The 6,302-nt window shown below is 45.8% G+C and overlaps 1 protein-coding gene across 3 annotated transcripts in view; it reads left to right on the forward strand.

The window, feature by feature from the left end:
• The window catches only part of Bdnf (brain derived neurotrophic factor), a 51,551-nt gene that overhangs the window by 13,033 nt on the left and 32,216 nt on the right, over positions 1-6,302 (forward strand). The gene's annotated exons all lie outside the window — the stretch shown is intronic.

Below are 6,302 nucleotides of genomic sequence, written 5' to 3' on the forward strand. Positions count from 1 at the left end.
CACACACACACACACACACTCACACACACACACATACACTCTCTTTCTCACACACACACTTACACTGCCTCTGATATCAGATTTAGATTATTGTCCAAGTGTTAGAGAAATGAATTATACCAAGAGAATATTTACAAAAATAATCAAGTTGGGTCTTGGAACTCAAATGTAGAGTTCTGCTGTTCACTACCCAGCCTCCTTTCCTTTGTCCCTGTCCTCCATTTTAAGGAAACAGTCTATTGGTCTTATGCACGCACTTACACCTGTATGATTTTCTTAGCTGGAACAAGACTTAGCACTTCCTGTGTCTTCAGGGGCTGGGAAGGGTTTGGGAAGGCTGCTCGGTGAGCCACTTTGGTCATGGCCTCCTTTCACAAGTTCTCAACATGATGTGATAAACAGGAAGTTCATGTCCTCTCCTATCCAGTTCCTTTTTGGAATTCCACCTTCATTCCTCATCTGGCTTAATCTCTTCTTGGGTTAAATTGATTTTATAGTACCATGAACATGCCCTAAAAACACAACTAGTGGTAGGAATAGAATTTGTGGTGGCCTCGTGCTTTGTAGCTGGGCCACAGAGAATCAGAAAGCCCAACGCAATCATAATGGAGATAAAGTGAAATATGAGTGAGGTGCTCAGTAAAACTTGAGTCTAGGTGGTACATGGGGTCAGTGCCATGCTCGTTGGTGGGACTCAACTTAGTTTTATTCACTTTATTTTAACTGAGTTTTGTTATAGACAAAATGAAAAAAGTTCAGTTTATGAGACAGAGAAGAAGGCTTGAAAAGTAGTGCAGTGCTTCACACATGTGAATTATACCAAGAGAATTATACAAAGACTCCTAAGAATATGAAAACACTACTGTAATAAAACATCCACAACTTGGCATAGTAAGTGAAGAGCAGAAACATCACATATTCTGAGGCAATGTTGGGGAGAGGGATAAAAAGGAAAACTAAATATCCTACTCGAGATCTGTATCTTCATTGAGAAAAAACGGCTAAGGAAAAAAGATACAAGCTAGGACAGAAGATAGAGCTTCGTTGTGAAGGCTCATCTTTCTGCTCAACCAGCCCGTCTGTCTCCAGTGTGCAGAGGGAGATCTGTCAATCTGACTGAATCTTCCCTTAGCTTTTGCTGACAGCTGTGTCCAGATAATTCACAACACCCATGTTTCCTGCACCCTGGATCATTTCACACACATGTCTGCTTCAGGCTTCACATTTTCAGAAGGATATGGAAGCTTTGGAGGAGGTCCAGGCAGACCAAAGGGAAGGATTAATAGCCTGGGAGTTGGAGTTCAGGAAGAAGTTGTGAGACTGGATCTCTTGCGATGAGAAGAGACTGAGTGGTGACTTAGTAAGACAAGGAGGTTAGAAAGCAGCTGTGCTCCATCTTCAGGAAGGTTGGAAGAAATAAGACAGAAATGGCAACAAGCACTTCCGAGAACTAGCGTTGCTGGATTCGAGACAAATCAGAGCAGCAGGATGTGCGCTCTGCCTCCTTGCTCTGCAATGCCAGGCCACTGGCAGGACCGTGAGCTCCCTCTGGATCGATCTTTTTTTATTTTTATTTTTGGTACCAGGAATTGAACTCAGGATGTTGTGTTTGCCAGGGAGGTGCAGTGTCACTGAACTGTATCCCCAGCCTGGAAGTATCTTTTTGAAAGTCTACCTAGCCATAACCAGAGAAATTATTACCTCAAACAAAAAATACTTGCTTGTTCTCTCTTGATCATGTCCTCTACTCCTTTTTCTTGGTTCACCTTTTGAAAACACAAGCAGCATAACTGGGGCACTGGGTAGCCACGGTGCACACTCTCCACCCTCCAGTGTCCTACCTTTAGGAGCGACCTTCTTATTACTGAGTTTCCGCTGACCACCAGGCACACATTCACGGTCATCCTTCAATAATGGATGCCACACTGGTGACAAGACACCACCACAAACATTTCCCAGCCTTGCTAGTTCACTAGTGGTCCAGTGGATTAGAACTCAAGCTATGGCCTGGAACGTGAACTTCCAAAGGGCAGAATGTCTTGTCTTTGTCTGCCTGTGTCATAGCCCACAGGACAGTGCAGCCATGTAACAGGTGCCCGGCCAGTTTTCAGCAATCCAGTGAAGGCAACTGGAAGATAAAGGGAAAGAGAAGGGAGCCTAAAGTTCCCAAGTGGTCCTGTGTGCTAGGCACATGAAAGCATAGGCCCTGCGACACACGTGTGTCACAGGTGCTCTTCCCAACCGGCATGAATCTGCAAAGCCAGTTCCACATTGTACCCAAGTTCTTTGTCCAAAAAGATTCAGAAGAGGCACTGTGTAGGCTCATGTGTCAGAGCTATAAAAAACAGCCCAACTTCTTAGAGTATGCTGTTAATATGACTTTAGCAAGTGTGATAGTTATTTTTCCTAAACTATTTTTTTCTTGAAGAAAGTAGAATTAGCAATAGATAATCTCTCCCTCCCATAGCATCATACAATCTAAAATGGTTGGGCCTCAAACTTAAGGTTCTGATCCAAATCCTGAAATCCCCTGAGTAAAGTGGCTCTTTGCCTAGCTCTCCTCACAATATAATCAACATCAGCTGCCGCAGTCAGCTCTCTTCTCACTCATTCCCAAACCCCACAGTCTCATAGCCCTTACCCACACTTACGGAAATCTTACAGTGAGGGAAGCCAACTGATTCCTCACTGTAAGGTCTTAAGTGTTCTTGGGGAAATCTGGTAGCTCTGAGTGCCACCAAGTTGACCATTCTCACATGCTTCAACTTCAAAACTTCCTAACAAATGTTGAGCTTTTTTCTGGAATGAGCCAAGCATTATTCCCAGGTAGGATCAGTCTTTTCCACTCTTGTTCCCCAGTCTACATCTGAGCCCTTCTAGACCTTTCTTCTGCAGTCCCTTGCTTATTTGCCACCAATCACGAGTGCTACCTCACTCGTGATTCCTGTAACAGGTGGTGACCAATTTGGTACCATGTGAGCACAGCACAGAGCTGCTCTATGGTCCCTGAGAAGCTTACAGGGAAATACTTCCTTGTGAACAGGAAAGTGTTTCTCCCCTGAAGTCTTCCTCCAGCAGGTCTTATTCAATAATTCCAGGGAGTCTTGATGACATGGTTCAGCCCTGATTGGGGCCTTTGAAGTCATTCATCCTGAACCGGGAAAGAGCCTTGTCACTCTGCTCAGCATGGGACTTTTCTGCTTACTTGTTCTTTCCCTAGGTTCATGATTGACTTACTCCAGTTTTCCACAGTGCTTGAGCTCCATTCACTTGATATGAGGCAGGGTTTTTTGGGAAAGAAAAGTGAAAGCAAAAGTAACTAGGAAACTTAAGTAAACATAATTAAACATAAAATGCTTGTACTGAAAGGAGAACTGACCTCAGCCAATTAAAATTATTAATAGAAAAAAGATGTCAATGTCAAATCTGCGCCTACTGCCTCCGTTCCTACTTGGGTAATGAGCACTAGTTCGTGCTTCCTGACAAATGTGGATGGCAAGTTACATTTCCCCCTAGTTTTATCCTCCTGGAATATCGGTTTACCCTCGTACTGGACTGTAATTAAAAAGACAGACGTGGACTGATCCAAGATTGACTTGAAGCCCCACAAAGTGAAATAAATTGCATTTTATTTTCAAGCTATGAAGTTTTTCCTTTTAATGATAGAAAAATATTCATATCCTAAATCTGACATCCTGGCTCCTACCTGTGTCACAGACCACTCCTTAAGATGAATCAGAGGGCTGGGGAGATAGCTCAGTGGAGTAAGCGCTTCCCTGGCAAGCGCAAGGGCCTAAGTTCAATTCCCGGTTCCACCAAAAAAAAAAAAAAAAAAAAAGATGAATCAGAAATGAATGCTGTATGTTCTGAGCATCACCTTTGATCACAAGAAGAAAATCACTTGATAAAGAGTTTCATCTTAGATTGCCCAAACTCTCCATATTACCTGAATTAAACAAATGAAAACTTCAGAATACCATGCCAGGCACTGCCTTGAGATTGTGGCTTTCTGGCTTTTGAATGGCATACTGGGGGGGAGCCTCTCTCCCCTACTTTGGTAACACACTAATCACAAGCTAGAAAGCTGGTGAATGCCCACATGCATTAAGAGGCCTCATCACAAGGTCCTTCTGAGTTGGCGTTTGATCTTTTATTTGTCCATATTCCTGCCTTTCCTGTCTCTGTCTTTCCTCAGTAAAACTGCACCACTCACTGGAAAGTGCAGATACAAACATTTGTTTATATAATGTCAGGGGAGAGTAAGAATCAGATTGGCCGTGGACCCGCCCAATCAGAGTCCACACATGAGAATGCTTCTCCTTGCAGCAGGAACACAGGCCTGGCCCTGTGAATTAAGTAGGTGATAGACTAGCAGTCACTGCTACACTGAGCAGCACTGAGAAAGCTTACACGGATCCTGCACGTTCACTTGCCAGGGATTTTCTTAGGAAAGAAGTGAATTGCAACTGAGCTTGCAAGTTGGACAGTGCGCTTGCCGTTGACTGAGGTGTTTTGTTAAAAGTTTGAGGTAGCTTTCCTCTAGTCCTTTACAAAGCAATTCACCTGCTTTTAAAACTTACAGGATGTGCTTCATAAAGTGCACAGCAATGTTAAGAGGGACTGCGGGTGCCCTCAGCCTGCCCCCCGGGAAACATTGGAGGGCCGTGGAGGTCACCAAGCCCGACTCCCAGAGGCCAGCGCTTCGCTGCTTTCTGCTCACTTCACACACAGCAGCGCGGTGTCCACAGCCAGCTCCGCCATCTGTGTGGCGGTGAGTCTGTGCGGATCGTGTGTCCCATCAAGCTGACAGAGGTGCAAAGCTAACTGTGACACTCTAAGAATATGCATATATTTGAATAACTTGACTGTTTAGCCCAGCGATTTGCAAAGGCTCAGAATGATCACACATCCTGTTAGCACTTCCAAATAACACACAGCTCTGTTTATGGAAGGGGAGAGAGCCCAGGCGGGGCGTCTGGCTAGACTTCTGAAACTTACTGTGTGAACCTGGGTAAGTCACCTGTGGCATGAGCCTCAGTGCTGTCACTAGCCTTCAGATGCTGGAACACGGCTAATGTTATTGAAATCATTTTGCCCTCTGCCCTTAGAGAAGTCGAACCCAGTATGCATGCAATAATGTCCTATATTCTGTTCAGCAGCACAGTCCTGGGAACCACAAGAATGTCCAGGAAAGCAAACTGTTTACAAATCGCTCCCTTTAGCAAAATCAATGTTGGAGTGTTTAGGGAAATTCTCGGGGTAGTGACGAGGGCTAGCATTAGTACATATGCATCACTCTGCTTACTGGCATTTGGGGGCGGGTTCCTGCTGCCCATCTGGGTCCTCTGGGGCCAGTTTCATGAAGTGTGAATTCAGGCTGCCCGCTCTGGAGCCTAGAAGGGGGCTTAGGGGATGCTTATTAACATGCTAAGCACTGGGCCTTCACCCTAACACTCACTCTGGTGATCTCGTGCTCTGAGGAGCTCCGGGTATTCCGTGTCAAGTCCGCCTTCTAGTTCTTTATTGCTGAACTCAAGGTCTGGCCCAGGGCTTACAAACTGCTCCAACCAGCTGAGAACATCCGGCTCTAAAGAGGACATCAGGTAGGCAATCCTCAGAGTTCCCCAAGTGGCTGACTGAAAATAGTCCTTTGGCCCCTAGCCCTGTGAGTTCTCTCCTTGGGTCTCTGAGTCCAACAGCAAAAGACCCCTCCTGCAGGACAGAAAGGATTGACACACCCTTCCTCATTGCCCAGGCCCATCCTGATTCTGCTTAAAGCTGATTTTTAAAAACATTTATTAATTTCTGTTCAGGCTTATTATTAAAAGGATTGGCTTCTGTGTGTAAGTCTGCTAGGGTTGGAAATACAAAGATCTGCAAAAGCATGCACTGCCCTGGAGCGGAACTCTTCTAATAAAAGATGGATCGTATTCAATGCGCTGGATTCTGATTCTGGTAATTCGTGCACCCGAGTGTCTATTTCGAGGCAGCGGAGGTATCATATGACAGCGCGCGTCAGGGCACCGCGGGGCCCTCTCGCGGATTCCCACTAGCTTCCCCATTCACTGCTGCGAGCGCCGCCCCGCCACCTTCCCCCCCCCCACTCCGGTTGCCTGAGACCTCCCTGCCTCGGCCGAGCTCACATGGGGATCCGCGCTGGAGGGGTGCCGGTATCGCCTCCGCCATGCAGTTTCCACTATCAATAATTTAACTTCTCCGCGGCGGCTCAGCGGAGTCCAGACCCAGCTCCTAGAGACCCGCCCCCTTCCCTGCTTTTTTTTTTTTTTTTTTTTTTTTTTTTT

Source organism: Octodon degus, unplaced genomic scaffold (assembly GCF_000260255.1).
Source record: "Octodon degus isolate 3935 unplaced genomic scaffold, OctDeg1.0 scaffold00193, whole genome shotgun sequence".
In the NCBI taxonomy this organism is placed as follows: Eukaryota; Metazoa; Chordata; class Mammalia; order Rodentia; family Octodontidae; genus Octodon; species Octodon degus.